Here is a 16,772-nt window from a genome sequence, read left to right as displayed (position 1 = left end):
GTCTAATGAGCTAATATTTTCATCCGTAAAATTCTTCTCCTTCTCAGGAACAGAAACAAGAGACACTTCGGGGCACGTCTGGACTTTATCCAGCATCTGAAATCTGAACTGTTTAGCTTTATCCCAGCCACCCAACTTGCAGCTGACTAAGTTTTGAGGAATGTCTCCTTTATTCCTGGAAAAGGAAAATTAGCCATGAACAGAGACAGGATTTCTAAAGCTAAAATACTGTTACCATAAAACAGAATTCAGTCTAACTAGTGAATGGCAATTGCAAATACTTTTATAAGTATAAGTAAAAAGGCTATTTCAGGGTGGAAAATCTAGAAAGATATACATAAAGGAAAAATAAGCAAAATAAAATTGGTTCTACAGAATTCTTAAATCACAGTTTGTACTTTTGTTTGAGTGGCAAACTTACTCTATCCAGATCACCACATTTTTGCTTTCTCCTTCTTTCAGCGTTCCAAAATTTGTCATCCTCGTGACTTCAATGTCACCTTTGTTTTTCAGTAAAAGGGCTCCACAGGCCTCGTCAGCAGCCTCCTCAACCGCAGAGGTGCCCCTGGATAAAGCAGCCACAGGACAGTGTCGGGGTCAGCGTGGGCAGGCGGGGCGTCCTGAGGCCCCACCTGCCTTCCCTGCCCCTCCAGGCTGCACCAACCACAGGGCGAGGGGATAAGGAGCCAGCCCCAAAGAGGCGACCAAGTAAGGATGATACTTAGAACTTCTGAGCAAGACAGCAAATCACCCTGAAAAAGAAACTACAAGCCCTGCTGAATCCAGAGGAGAGGAGGGCCCTGGTGGGAGCTCTGGGGGTCTAAGAACACGGGTGGCCTTCACCAGCCGCGCATCCCCCAGAGGCCCGGGACCCCTCACCCCTGCACCCCCCAGCCCTGGTCACAGAGGGAAGGGTGTTCAGGGCTCCTCCCCAGACCCTCGCCGGCTGCCGCAAGGGGCTCTGCTCGTCAGGGATCCACTACTAAGCTTTCGTTTGGAAAAAGAGTGTGGCTTCAAAATATTTGAAACTAATTAAATGAGAATTTTTATCTTTAGAAAATGAGCAGATTCCACCCTCCCGTGAGAAGGGACCATTCGTCCCCCTTTGTCCTCCTGATGCTGCCATGAAGCCCGGGCGCTGTGCCCACCACTCACCCTCAGCTCCTGCCTCCCCTCCCTGACCCTCCCGCAGTGCCACCCGGAAACACTCTCCTTCACACCTGGTCCCTGTCCACACACCCACCCAGAGACACCCTCTACCACAGCAGCCATGCCCTCTCAGCCAGCCCCCCTTAACTCCCTGCTGGCCACACGCCCCTGCCCGCCACCCGCTCCCCACCTTCCTCTCTTCATCCACATGGCTGGGGCCGCCCCGAGATCGTGCAGCCATGCCTCAGCCCCAGCCTGGGGTGGCCGTGGGAGCGGTCATCTGTCCTTGCAGATGGCCAGCCGTAGCAGCTTATGGACAGGCAGAGGAGCACCAAGACGGGAGTCAGGAGCCACCTGCGGGTTCTGGGCGGAACCCACCCAGAGCCTGGAGCGGGGATGCTGGACGCTGCTACAGGCCTGGCCCGGAGGAGTGCAGGGCCCTGCTTCGCACACAACACTTCGCTGTCCTTCAGACCCTTGAGCGGGCAGCCAGACGGTGCGTCTGAGTACAGGGCGGCATCCTTCACTTGGGACTAACACCGTGGAGCCAGGACAGCTGGCTCCTTTAAACCGGGAGGAAACCACGGTCAGGATGCAGCACAGGGACCACAGCATGCGGGGCATCTGCTGGGCAGACAGGACGTGGGGCCTGACTGCTTACCGGGCCAGCGACCCCTCCACCGCTCCCCCCAGCCCCGCACTGACGGGGGGATGATGAGGGACTGCACAGGAGCTAGGGTTGGCTCACGGCCAGTGTCTGAAAATGAAGGTGTGACGACTTCCCTCGCCCCGTGAAGACGGCCGCTCGAGGCAGACGCGTGGAGCTTGGGGTAAGTGCCCGATTGGTCACCCTTCCGGGGACCAGCTCTCCTCACTGGAGGGGCCAGAGTCCACTGCAGCCAGGCCCCCTGGGGAGGCTCACCCGAAGCTCACCGCCCACGGCCAGGGAGCCCTCCGCTCCTGCCCCCACCCGCTCCATTCGGCAGACGCGGGTCCTCTGGAAACATGGTGAGTCACAGAGCAGGTTAAGGGAAGTGCTGCGAAGAATCAGACAGACACGACAACAGGGACCCAGCCTCCCTTCCGACCAACACACTGGCCCTGCAGGCAAGACGGCAGCTGTTTCTCTCAGATGGTCAGTTTGCACCAGTCCTGGCTGCCTTCCCACGATCCGCCCCTGCCCACGGCCGTCAGGAGCCCAGTTACTGTGCTGTAAAGACAACAATCAGGAAGCCCGCGTTTCAACAACATGGTGCTTCCTTAAAGTGGCACAAGGTTCTGAGTGACGATACCTAATGTGGGCAGGGCCGCCAGCTTCTGCTCCAGGTGGCCGATGGCCAGCAGGATCACAGAGCCGGCAGGGAGCCGAGGCCCCGGTTCGGCCTCCAAGACCCCGGCACAGATGCCTGGCAAACAAGCGCCTGCTTGGCCTCACATCCGCACACCCCTGGGCCCATCAGACAGACTGAAGCGAGAACTCCCGGGCCTCCTGGGCCTTCCCGGTGGAGGAGGCGAGGGTATGCATCTCCCACACTTCACTGTTCCGAGGACGGGCAGTCATTCTCCAAAAGGAGGGTAGGTCCCGTGGGGCAGGAGGACGTGTCCACCAGACAGTCTGGACACGGCAGGGCCCACCTCACCATGTTCCCCTTCTGCCCACACCCCACCCCCAGCACATCCCTCCCAGCTGTGCCGGGCAGCTCAGCCCTCCTGAGATGGGGTTCCCCTGCCTGCCTGCCCTGTGGCTCATGAGACACTCCTCCCCGCAAGCAACCTGCTCCGCTGAGGAGATCAGACAATAAACAGAATGACTTCAGAAACCATGTAACGAGCTCCCTGAGATGAGCACTACGGAGAAAGAGCAGCAGAGACGGGCGGGAGCTCGGGAGGGCCTGTCCTGTTGCAGAAACACGCGTGTCAGAGGCAGGAAGTCACGGGCGCACAGAAGGAAGAACCAGATACAGGAAATTCAGTAATTTTAAGAACCAACCAGGACTTCCCTGGTGGTCCAGTGAGTAAGACTCCACGTTCCCAATGCAGGGGGCCCGGGTTCGATCCCGGGTTGGGGAACTAGATCCTGCATGCATGACGCAACTGGCATCGCCAAAATAAAAAAAGAGCTGTCCACGTCCAACGTGTTCTACAAAATGCCGACGTGTGAAAGGACATGACACACAAAATCCATGAAAATACGAAGATCGTCAACATGAGACTAAGGATCAAGAGGCAGCTTTTCCCTCACTTTTCACTCAGCCTTCAGGTGACTGTGAGGACCCCCAATCCCCAGGAGAGCCCTCCTTCCAGCCCTGCCAGCTCAGGACCTGGACGGTCTGCTCCCTGCCTTGTTAAATGGGCTCTCAGATGCACCCCAGGCCCCCGTCCCCCGAGCCGCCGCCTCCTCACCGCCTCTGCACTGGGGCCACGCACAGGGCCCTCCACATGTAGCACGACTGGCTGCTCTCCACCACCACCGCGCTGACCACGTCGTGCCTCTGTGGCACGTAGCCTTCTGGGAGCATCAGGGAGTCCAGGGTGAAAAAGATGTAGTCGTTGATCACCCCGTTCCTCCCACAGAGGCTGGACACGCAGACCTGCAAGCACAGCACCAGGGGCTGGCAGTGTGCACGGGGCCGCCGCAGCCAGTGAGGCTCAGGTCTGGTCTCGGAGGAGGAGCAACGCCCCCAGTGGGACCGGCTGGGCAGGGAGCAAGGCCCAGCACACACCTCCACCTCCACCCGCAACCTCGATTCCCTCCTCTGGTCCAGTCCCCACTCCCCAGACCGCAGCCGTTGCTACGAGCGAGGGCAGAGCCCACACCCCACTGCACGCGTCCCCATCATCAGACGCTTTAACACTCCTCGTCCCTTCGTGACCTAGAATTTAACTATGTGAGTGTGCAGGCCGGCCGCCGGTGATCTCAGTAAGACATCAGGGTCTTCTCTGCCCGAGACGGACCCTCACTTATCCTGACCTCCCATCGCTCCCAGGACCCCGGGCCGCTCGAGGCTCAGCACCTACCCGGTCCACGCGCTTGTACCTCAGTGGCTTCACCGAGATGGCCTCACTCCTCCACGTGCCCGGCCGGATCCAGTACTTGGCCTCCACCCAGTCCCCCTTGCAAGGCTTGAAACCTCCAAGGCAGGGAAACCGGGCATGTTACTTGGTGAGGCAACATCAAAGTGTACAACTCACTCTGCAGTTATGTCTCTGTTCTGAGACACACGACTGGCTGAGAGAGGTGCCCTCTGCTCCCGTTAGGAACCAGCGTATCCCCCCTGGATTCTCCCCCAGATTTACCCGCGCCAACGGAGCAGAGGCTGTTACAGGCCAACCTGTCTTCCTGCCTACAAGGCAAGGGCAGGGGACCTGGTCTGCACAGTCTCAGGACCCCATCTGATTTCAGATACTCCCCAAAGTTCTTACAAAGAAAAACGTAACAAAGTGTCATCAACAACTGCAACAAAGTGGGCAGAATGGCAGCCCTCCACCCGCAGCCCTGGCTCCAGGAGGTGCGGGTACATGTGACACTCCTCTGCCAGCTCGTTGCAGACACTGTGAGTACCCTCCCCATCAGGGACACCCAGGGTGCACGGTGACACAGGGAGATATGCTCAGACCTGAGGCCTGGGCGGCTACAGGCATCCCAGCTCAGGAGGGGGAGCCCCTCGGTGTGCCAGGGAGCTGGTAGGGTGGCCGGGAAAGCGGGGAAATGGCAGGGGCAGTGACGTGAGGTGGCAGCCAAGCCGTCCTGACGTGAAGTGGGAAAGAGTGGTCTGGACAGGTTGGGCGCGGCACACGGTGTAGCCACAACCGGTGATAACCTTTTGGTTGTTTTGTAATAAACATTTTTGCAGCAGTTAAGCTCAAAAAACAACAGTGCCTAATGAAATATGGAGTCTGTTTCTCAAGAAAGCTGGTGACGAGCACACAGCAGCCCAACCACCTGCGGACACTGCTACTCAACAGCGGGGCCGCGCTGCACCACAGGCCGCAGCACAACGCCACTGGAGGCAAAGCTCCTGAAGCACCGGCTTCCGGGTCGGCGGGTGTTTCAAGCAGACTGACAGATGCACAAAGGCAACCCAGCTAGAGAGCACCCGCGGCAAAGCCAGTGCTCAAACAAACAGACCAGAAGGGAAAGGGCAAGGCTGGCTGGTCCATACAGGGCAGGCCTGGGGGCAGAGCAGGCGGGCATCTGGGGTAAAGAGCTCCAGCCTCAGGGTGGTGTGGGGTGGGGGGTGGGTGGGATGTCAGAGTCCTGGGATGAGATCCAGATACGAGGAACCAGATGCTGGGCAGAGGCTTTAAGGGCAACACTCTGAGGACCTGGCAGATGAAAACCGGGCCCTGGTCCATCTCAAATCTCGTTATGAACATTTAAAAAAAACCTCACAAAACCTAATTTTAAACATGAAGCAGAAACGCATCCCGCGTACCTTCACACACACTCTCCAGGGAGAAGTATGTGGTCTGGTTAATGTAGCCGGTGCCACCCATCAGCGAGGTCACACAGCCGACCAGCACTCGGGGGCTGGAGTCGGAGAGCCCTCTGCCGTGGCTCTTGCTGTTGTCTTCCCATTCATCTGAGACGGCTTCCACCTGCAAGACAGGCAAACTGCTACTTAAGACATACTGAGGACTCCAAGGAAAGCAAACTTCTGGCCGAGACCCCCTTATAAACACTGAGGCAAAAATCCTCAATGAAATACTGGCAAACTGAATGCAGCTGCGTAAGAAATGCGTTGCACACCACGATGGAGGGGGGTTTACCCGAGAACGCAAACGTGGTTCAACAAATAAAAACCAGTCAGTACCATCCAGCACACTGGTAGAACAAAGGAAAAAATATATGATCATCTCAGCTGATACAGAAAAAGCATCTGACATAACTCAACACCTTTACACAATAAAAACACTCAATCCAATAGGAAGAGACTGTAACTTCCTCAATAGGATAAAGGCCACGTATGAAAAACCCACAGCTTACATGACACTTAGTGGTGAGAGACTGAAAGCTTTCCCCCAAGGATAAGGAACAAGGCAAGGATGCCTGTTTCACCACTTCTGTTCAACAGAATACTGGAAGTCCCAGCCAGAGCAATTAGGCAAGAAGGAGACATTTTAGTATCCAAATTGGAAAGGAAGAAGAAAATTATCTATTTATAGATGACATGATCTTACATACAGAAAACACTAAAGAACCTACAAAACACCTGTTAGAGCTAATAAACGAATTCAGCGAAGTTCCAGCATATGAAATCAATATACAAAAATCAGTCGTATTTCTATACACTTGCAATGAACAATTCAAAAAAGGAAACTGAGAAAACAATTCCATTTATGATAGCATCAAAAAGAATAAAACACTTAGGAATAAATTTAACCAAGGAGGTGGAAGACCTGTACACTAAAAACTACAAAATGTGGCTGCAAGAAGTCAGAGAAGACACAAATAAATGGAAACACATCTCAGGTTCATGGATTAACATTAAGACATCAATACTACCCAAAGCAATCTATGGATTCAATGCAATCTCTATCAAAATCCCAATGATGGTTTTTGCAGAAATAGAAAAACCCAACCCAGAATTCATATGGAATCTCGAGTAACGTTGAATAGCCAAAACAATCTTGAAAAGTAAGAGCAAAGTTGGAGGACTCACACTTTTTGATTTCAAAACTTACTACAAGGGCTTCCCTGGTGGCGCAGTGGTTAAGAATCCACCTGCCAATGCAGGAGACATGGGTTCAAGCCCTGGTCCGGGAAGAGCAACTAAGCCCATGCCCCACAGCGACTGAGCCTGCGCTCTAGAGCCTGCGAGCCACAACTACTGAGCCCACGTGCCACAACTACTGAAGCCCACATGCTTAGAGCCCGTGCTCCACAACGAGAAGCCACCACAATGAGAAGCGCACGCACCGCAACGAAGAGTAGCCCCCGCTCGCTGCAACCAGAGAAAAGCCTGCGCGCAGCAACAAAGACTGAATGCAGGCAAAAAAAAAAAAAAAAAAAGTAAAAAACAAAACAAAACAAAAAACCCCAAAAAACCTTACTACAAAGCTACAGTAATTAAAAGAGTGTAAAGACAGACAAAATACCAATGAAATAGAATAAAGAGCCCAGAAATAAACCCTCACATATATGGTCAAAGGTGCCAACAAAGGTGCCAAGACCCTTCAACAGGGAAAAGGTTTTCCCTGTTGTGCAGTCTTCTCAGAAAATGGTGGTGGGACTGGCTCTCAGTGTGCAAAAGAATGAAGTCAAACCCTCATCCAATACCATATTCAAAAGTTAATTCAGAAGTGGGTCAAAGACTTAAATTTAAGAACTAAAACTATAAACCCCTTAGAAGAAAGCACAGGAGAAAATCTTCATGATCTTGGATTAGTTAATGATTTTTTTAAGTGTGACATCAAAGGCATAGGCTATTAAAAAAGGATAAATTGTACTCCATCAAATTTTTTTTTTTTTTTTTTTTGGTGGTACGTGGGACTCTCACTGCTATGGCCTCTCCCGTTGTGGAGCACAGGCCCCGGAAGCACAGGCTCAGCGGCCACGGCTCACGGGCCCAGCCGCTCCGCGGCATGTGGGATCCTCCCGGACTGGGGCACGAACCCGTGTCGCCTGCATCGGCAGGCAGACTCTCAACCACTGCGCTACCAGGGAAGCCCTCCATCAAAATTTAAAACTTTGGTGCATCAAAGAATATTACTGACATTAAGAAAAAGTTAAAAAATTCACAGAATGGGAGGAAATATTTGTAAACCACATATCTGATAAGGGATTAATATCCAGAATACATTAAAAAAAACTTCTACAACTCAACAACAGAATAAACAACCTGATTAAAACATAAGCAAAGGAACTGAAAAGACATTTCTCCAAAGAAGATATATAAATGACCAATAAACACATGAAAAGATGCTCAACATCACTAATTATTAGGGAAATATAAATCAAAACCACAATAAAACACCCCTTCACATCCACTAGAGTGGCTACTATCAAAAAAATGGAAAATAATTCATGTTGGTGGAGATGTGGAGAAACTGGAACCCCTGTGCTGCTGGTGAGAATGTAAAATGGTGCAGCCACTGGGGAAATTTTGGCAGTTCCTCAAAAAATTAAATATAGGATTACCATATGACCATGCAATTCTACTCCAAGGTATAGACCCAAAAGAATTGAAAACTGGGACTCAGAAAGTACTTTTCACAGCAGCATTATCCACAACAGCCAGAAAGTAGAAACAACACAAGTGCCCATAAACAGGTGAGTGGAGAAACAAAATGTAATCTATACATACAATGGAATATTATTCAGCCATAATAAGGAATGAAGTTCTGATACATGCTACACGGATATGCCTTGAAAATATTATGCTGAGTCTAATAAGGCAGACACAAAAGGACTAATATTATACGATTCCACTTACATGAGGTACCCAGGATAGTCAAATTTATAGAGACAGAAAGTAGAATAGTGGATTATTGTTTAATGGGTATAGAGTTTATATTTGGGATGATGAAAAGTTTTGAAAATAGACAGTGGGTATGAGCGCACAACATGAATGTACTTAGTGCCACTGAATGGCATTAAAAATTAAAATTAATTTTATGTTATGCATATTTTACCACAATAAAAAAACCTGAATAAAAAATGAGCAAACAGGGCTTCCCTGGTGGCGGTGGTTGAGAGTCCGCCTGCCGATGCAGGGGACACGGGTTCGTGCCCCAGTCTGGGAAGATCCCACATGCCGTGGAGCGGCTGGGCCTGTGAGCCATGGCCGCTGAGCCTGCGCTCCGCAACGGGAGAGGCCACAACAGTGAGAGGCCCGCGTACCGCAAAAAAAAAAAAAAAAAAAAAAAGATCAAACAAATCCAGAGGGTAGAGCAAATGAGCCAATTCCACAACTTTCACAATGGAAGTCAGTTAATACTGTTAAATGTTGGTAAATCAAGTGATTCAAGCATCTTCCAGAAAAGCTAAAAACAAACAAGGGAAGTACTTGGCCTGAGGAGTCCAAGTGCAGGTGCAGAGCAAGGAGGAAGCGCCTGCTCCGCACTGGCGGCATGTTCCCGGCCAGAGCAACCCTGCAGGCCCTTCAGCCACCACACAGACGTTCTACATTCGCGCCATCCAATTTGGTGCCACCAGCTACATTCAGTGCTTGAAATGTGGCTCATGAAACTGAGGAATTAATTCTAAATTTTATTTAGTTTTAATACACTTAAATTTAAATAGCCACACATGGCTGGTAGATGGCACTTACTAAAATGTAATAGTAACAAAGTATGTCTTGACCATTTTAAAAAGTAGTGGAGCTCAGTAAGTTTGCCAGATACCAAATTACATAAGAGAAAAATCAACAGATTTCCTAGAGGGAAAGAAAAAGATTAATTTGAAAATACAAAGAAAAATTATATTGATAATGGAACAAAAACATTACAATTCTCAAAAATAAACTTCACAAGGAATCTGCAGAACTGAAGTGAACAAAAAGAACACAAAGGAAGGCTTAAGTAAGTGGACGGACATAATTTGTAGCTGGAGAAGACCTGCTATGATCCACATGTCACTTGACCTAAATGGATCCACACACTCAGTGCTGGTCCAGGTGAGTCTGAGCCAAGGAGGAGAAATAGCAGGATTGCTCTAACGTTTATCAACAGCGAGGGGAGAGCCCAGAGAAGGCCATCCACAAAGAAAAGGAAGAGAGAAACCAGCCTGCCACCTGAGGATACAACCATGCCACGTGGGCCACGTGCAGGCATCAGAACCAACAGGGAACCGACAGGGTCCAGACAGGGTCCCAGGCAGATGGGATTCTGGCGTGTGAGAAAGGGACCTTCCCACTCAGTAGGAAAGAGTGGACCACTCAGCGGATGACTGGTGCGCTACCGGGGAAGAAACATCTGGCTCCTTCTTTCAGTCTGTACATCCAGCAAGTTCCAGGTAAATTAAACATTTAAATGTCCATAAACAATTTTCACAGGAAAACCTGAGTGCATGTCTAATGAAAAGTGGGAAAAGCCTCTCTGAGGATTCATACAGAGCCCAAGAGTCACATGGAAAAGACAGACATGTTAACTACATAAAATGAGACTTTTTTTTTTTTTTTTTGGTGGTACGCAGGCCTCTCACTGCTGTGGCCTCTCCCGTTGTGGAGCACAGGCTCCGGACATGCAGGCTCAGCCGCCATGGCTCACGGGCTCAGCCGCTCCGTGGCATGTGGGATCTTCCCGGACTGGGGCATGAACCCGTGTCCCCTGCATCGGCAGGCGGACTCTCAACCACTGCGCCACCAGGGAAGCCCATAAAATGAGACTTTATAAAACAAAGTCACAAGATGATCTCGGAGGAAACACTTGCAACACTTTCATATAATAATTTTGCTTAAAAATGTCTAATTTCCATAATGTAGGAAGTTTAATTTTAAAAAGTTGAACCCAACAAAAAAATGATGAAAGGACACTAAAATAACGCAGAGAAAAAATGTGAAAATGTAATCTACTTTAAGGCTTAAGTGCAAATTAAAATTATAAGATCCCTTTTCGAAGTGATTGGTGCAGATTTCCAAGATCAGTAATGTCCACATCCTTTTGCCAACGTGGGTAACAAGTGTGTCATCCTGCCCCTGAGGATAATTAGTGCAGTGTTACTGAAGGATAATTTGATGATAACCATTAAAATGTTAAATGTGCATACTCTCTAACAATTATACTTCCAGGAAATCAGAGTACAAAAACAATTTTTCTAAAGAAACAGTTGCTGAATAGTAGAGTTCATTAATTATCTTTGCTAACTGGATAACAAAGGATCCAAATAGTTATTTTTAACAATACCTTTTAAAAAGACTAGAAGAGTGGATACAGAAGTGGTAACAGTGTTTCTCTCCATGGCATAAAACTACAGGTTGTCTCTGAGAGGTAACTGAACAGGAGGACAGCGGCGTGAAGCCCACGGTATAGAGAGGCTTCCTCATGAACTCAGGCCTTACCCGGATTGCTTTCAGTCCATTCGACACCTTATTCTCTTCCACAACTGCAATAACTTCCTGTCCAACATTTAGAAGCAGTTTGCTAGTCAAAGCCTCACTGGAGAAGTAGATCAAATCATCAATCATGCCATAATCGCTGCAGTACCTTGTCACGACACCCTGGACAGTTTTCAACTTGGTGTCACCTAAGACGGGTAAACAGAGAGGTTATATTGACCACAAATCAAGTGCACACTACAGTTAAGTCCCCCAGAGCATCCGCGGGGCTAGGAGCCCTGTGGGCTGAGAACGTCCCTGGAGACTGGGGGGCTCAGAAAGCAGGGTCTTGGAGGCAGACGACCCAGGCTCCTCCCAGGGGCACAGGCAGTGGGCTCGGTGGGGAGAGGCTATCTGCGTCTGAGGGCCAGTTCTTCCCCAGCCATTTGTGGAACCCTGGGCTAGGTCTTTAACCACCCCGTGCCTGTCCTCACTTGTAAAACGGGGACAGTTATAGTCTCTGTCCGAGAGAGCTGTGTGAGGGTTATTACGTGACAGAAACGTGCAATGCGTAGACGTCTGAGTGGCTGGCACAGCTTGGGGGCATCGTAAATTGCTGTTAGCGTTACAGCAGCATCAGGGGAGTGGCTACTGTGCACCCTCATTACCGCTGTTATCAATACCACCAGCAGCACGGTCAGGCGATTCTGTGTGATTTCACCAAACCCGGCGCTGGAGGACGTTCTGGGCCTGGGGGGCAAGTCTGGCGTAGAGCAGGGCCTGCCCTCATCCGCTCAGAGACCCTGGCCAGAACCCGTGCTCCGAGTCTGCACAGCACCTCGTCTGCTCCTTCTCAGACACAGAAGACACCCAAGTGCCCAGGGCACGGCCCAGCCACGGAAGCCCGCAGAAGCCTGGCCGGAACTCCGACTGTTGTTGAAGGGCCACATTTTACAGACAAGATCCGTGCTGACGGATGAAGCGACTTACTCCAGGTGGCAAAGTTAGCTAAAGAGGCGTGAACAACTCTGGGTAGAGATGGCTTTTAGCGTGCTGCCTTAACAAGTAACTCCACGGCTGATGTTCTGGCTTCTCTTGCGGAGAATTTCGTCTTTTAGAGGTTAGAGAAGGCAACTAGAGAATCACTACCGGGCGTTCAAGTCTCAGATAGGAAGAGGAATTGGGAGGAAATGCAAAGAGCCTTGGGGAAAAGCAACTGTGTAATTCTGGGTGCAGGGAGGGACGATGTGGCAGAAACAGAAGTACAGCTTGTACTTCAGGAAGACGGGTTTGAAAACAATTTCAAGAAAACAGGAGGAGGAGGCCACGAGACTCTAAAACGACAGTTTAAGGCAGCCAGATTACACTTTCCAGAGCTGTCGAAGCACGCAACCGCAAGGGACGCTGACACAGAGAGAACGGGAAGCCGTGCAGGGACGACGTGTCAAGGCGCTCCCGGCGCATGAAAACACAAAGCGGAAACAAGGAGGCACAGACCCCAAAAGCCGTAAAATGCTATTACGTAATGAGAAGGCCTGTTTAAGTTATACTGCAAAGAAGAGATCATCACGGGACAGACATGCCTCAGCTTCGAGTTAGAAAACAAGCAAAAGCTCTCAAATCCCAATCTCGTCACACTAACGCCCTGGGACCCGGCTCGGACCACGCTCCTCCCCCACCCCCGCCCCACCAGGCGCAGGAACCAGGCTTTGAGGGCCTCAGCGGCTCTCACTAGGTCACCAGCCGCCCCCCCACCCCCGCGCCCGTCCACAGTCCACGGTCCACTGTCCGGCTGGGCGGCTCAGGAGGCCGCGCGTACCGGCCCTTCCCGCGAGGCACCTTCTGCGAGCTCGGGCCCCCGCGGCCCGGCCTCCTCCTCGGGTTCTTCCGCCCTCCTCCAGAAGAAAGCCACCAGCTTGCCCGCGAGGCGCAGCATGGCTCGGCCGCTCGTCTCCGCCGCCACGCCCTCCGCCGCCCTAGGCGACCGCACGCGGCACGCCGCTCCCGCTGCCCTCAGCCAATGGGGTCGCCGTGACCGAGCCTGCGCCTGCGTGCCCTCGAGCTTGGCCAATAGGGTTGTGGCGCCCGCGCCTGCGCCCACGCCTGGTCGAGCTTGGCCAATGGGGGTGTTGCGCGCGCCAAGCCTGTTAACTGCGAGTGGTTGCCGGTTGCTGACCGTTGGTGCGCAGCGTGGGAGTGACGTCATGCCTGGCGCTCAAGGCGTGCGCTGGTGGGCAGGGCTTCGCGCAGGTGGGCCTTCTTCCCTCCATCTGGGGAGGGTGGAAGGCTGAGCATTTCACCACTCTGAGCTGTTAGGTGTAGCTTTGGCAGATACCCTTTATCAAGTTGAGGAAGTTCCCTCTGTTCCTATTTTTCTGAGAGTTCTTATCGCGCTTGGGTGTGGAATTTTCTCAAATGCTTTTTTCTGTATCTATTGAAGTGATCATGTCGTTTTTCTGTTTTAGGGTGTTAATGAGAGTGAACCATACTGATTGATTTTTCAAATGTTAAGCCACCCCTGCTTTTCTGGGAAAACTCAACTTGGTCATTGTTTATTATAGTTTTGTGTATCGATTCAACTTGGTAATGTGTGGTCAAGGGTGGCATCTTTGCTCCTGAGTGATGAAGAAATTTTCACATATTGAGGTGTGGGGAAGTCCTTCTGGCTTATACCTTATTTGGCTTGAACTCTATGCTAACTAGAACAGCCTGCCTTGTGGCCTATCAGACATACATTGTACATCTGCTTTAACAAATTCAATAAATTCAATAGTTAAAGGGCTATTTAAGTCACCAGTATTGAGCAATATTGCATAAGCTTTGGTAATTTCATCTTTTATGGGATTTGTCCATTTCATCCAAGGTGTCAAATTATTAGCATAAATTGTTCACAGTATTTCCTTACCATCCTTTTTATGTCTGTGTGATCCATTGTGATGAACCATCTTTCGTGCCTGATATTGGTAATTTATGTCTACCCTCTTGTTTGTCTTCATCAGTCTAGCTACAGGTTTATCAGTTTTATTTGTTTTTTCAGAAAACACCTCTTGGTTTCATTGGTTTTTCTCTATTCGTTATTTCCTGTTTTTGTCTTCTTCCTCCTCTCCCACCCCTGCCCGCCTCTACTGCCTCTCTCCTCCTCCACCTCCTTCTTCTTCTTCTACTTTGATTTGTGCTTTTCTAACTTTTTAAGGTGAAAAATTAGATAATGAATTTTGGAACTTTCTTCATTTTCGATATAAGTGTTTAAAAGTACAAATTTCTGTAAGCTCCGACTCAGCTGCATTGTACAAAATTTGACGTGTTGTATTTTCATTTTCCTTCAGTTTCTAATTTCCTTTGTGATTTCTTCTTTGACCCATGGGGTTATTTTAGCAGCATATTGTTTAGTTTCTAAATATTTGAGGATTTTCCAGATATTTTTCTGTTAATAATTTCTAATTTAATTTTGTCATGGTCAGACAATAAAACCTGGATGAATTAATTTTAAAAATGTATCGAGGCTTTCCTCCTTGTCTCCTTTCACAAATGTTCCATGTACTGTTGGAAACCATGGGTATCCTGGTATTGTTGGCTGGGGTCCAATTTAGCTTTGACGGGCATGTTTTTGTTTTACTGGGTCAGATCCCTCAGTCTGATCGACAGCCTGGGCCTCGCCTCTCCATAGATGCACAGTGTAATTACAACCCATTCCTGAGAGGTGGGGAGATACTCGTTCCTTAAATGATATGAAGCACTGCTAAGTCCCTGTCTTGGGCTCATTGCTGGGAATACACAAGGAAGTGGGAAAGGCCCTGGGGATTTATTGGATAAGTGGGGAGAGACGTCCCAGAATAAGAGCGTGCAACACGGGGGCTGGGGAGCTGGGCCGGGCTTCCTGCAGGGCGCCAGAGCCAGGGTGACGTGCGTGGGAGCTTCCACGTCACAGGGCTGCCCCTCCCATCCAACAGCCCAAACCTCCCCTGGATTCTGGACTCTTCCACTCCACCTCATCAGCAGATCCACTTGACATCCAACAGACACCTCAGCCTCATCATCAAAACGAAACTCCTGACCTCTGTCTTCTCCATCCCAGGTGAGGCAGCTCCAGCTGCACCGCTCAGGCCAAGAACCTTCCCGTCTCCTGAACTCCTGCCCTCCTCACCCCACGTCGCTGGGACGGCAGATCAGGTTGGCTTGTGAAAGTCTATTGAGAATCCTGTCACTTCTCACCACCCCCACCGCTCTACCTCCATCCCCGCCAGGACCTGCTCTCACCTGCTGCCCTGCAGCCTGTGCTCCTCCCAGCTGGACTCTTCTGCCCAGAGCTTCCGAGCAAGTCCATCTCAGAGTCAAAGCCAAGCCTGTCTCCGTGTCCACAGGTGCCTCGTCCCTGGAGGCCTCACCTGCACCTTACCTCATGTGATCCTCGTGCCCACCATCCTCCAGCCTTGCCACCTCAGGGCCTTTGCACCTGCAGCAACTCTGCTCCCTGCCCGCCTCGCTTCCTTCCCAGTGAGGCCTTCCTTGTCTCCCCAGGTAGCACCTTCATCCCCTCCCTGGACTTATTTGCTGTCCCAGAGAGAGTCAAGTACGTCACCATAGAACACACCCATTTATTCTTCTTGTGTGCGCCCTTCCCCCCATTAGATTGTGGACTCCATGTGAGAAGGACCATGGCCTGCCCTGTTCACTTTGCGGATGTTCGCTGAACGGAGAGGCGAATGTTGAAGTATGAGCGGGACGTCGGCAGTGGAAGGCAGAGGAAGGGCTCTTGAGGAGCCAGAGTTTGTGTGAGGGATCGGGGCTTGTTCTAGAAACTGGTGTTGCCGCCAGACACGAGGAAGTTCTTCCCAGGACGCTTTGGGTGGCGTTTGTCCTATGCTCTCTAATTCAAGGCAGCTTCTTTGATTTCTTAGAGAACAACTTTGGAAAGGCACAGAAATGGTGAAACCTGCTGAATGCTTTTCTTCAAACAAAGAGAGAAGTGAAGAGCTCCATTGGTCGGACATTTCCTGCTAGTTCCACTTACTGCTTTAAAAGACAGTTAAGAAGGAGGTTTGGGGGGCTTTTCAATCTGTTTAAAATCCCTTCTTGACTTCACAGTTTGTGAAAATTAATTCGAATCCTTCTTGATTGGTTGAAAAATGAAGACAACAGAGCATCCCATGATTGGAAACTGAAGCCTTTGCTCGAGCCTGATGTGGGCTTGTGGTCTGAGGAGCCGGCTTTGCAGAATGCTCTTGTTTAGAGCCATTTAAGCGCTCCTGTGAGCACAAAGACTGGTGCTGTAATTGTGGGGCGCCAGCGTCTCTGGGCGAAGTGCCCTCCCGTCCTTTCCCTCTGCTTGGTGAGCAGAAAGAAAGGGCACAGCAGGACCCGGCGCTGCCCACAGGAACCCGCGGGTCAGAATCCCAAGCAGTTCAAGGGCCAGGTCAGCCACGTTGAGTGCAAATGTGTGTGAGACCTTGTGAAGGAGGTGTTCGTTGTGTGATCACAGGGGATGGAAAAGGGCTGCCAGAAAGGATGAAGAATAAGGCTTTGGATAAAAATGTGTTTGTTTCCAAAACAGGTACCCGGCCCTCCGGCCCGCCAGGATCCTGTGCTTGGTGCAGTTCTGCACTCGGGTACACCTTTTCTTCCGAGATGCCCGCCCCAGCGCCTGCA

The sequence above is a fragment of the Mesoplodon mirus genome (genome assembly GCF_964341445.2).
Source record: "Mesoplodon mirus genome assembly, chromosome: 11".
Lineage (NCBI taxonomy): Eukaryota > Metazoa > Chordata > Mammalia > Artiodactyla > Ziphiidae > Mesoplodon > Mesoplodon mirus.
Note: the sequence above shows the minus strand (reverse complement) of the source record.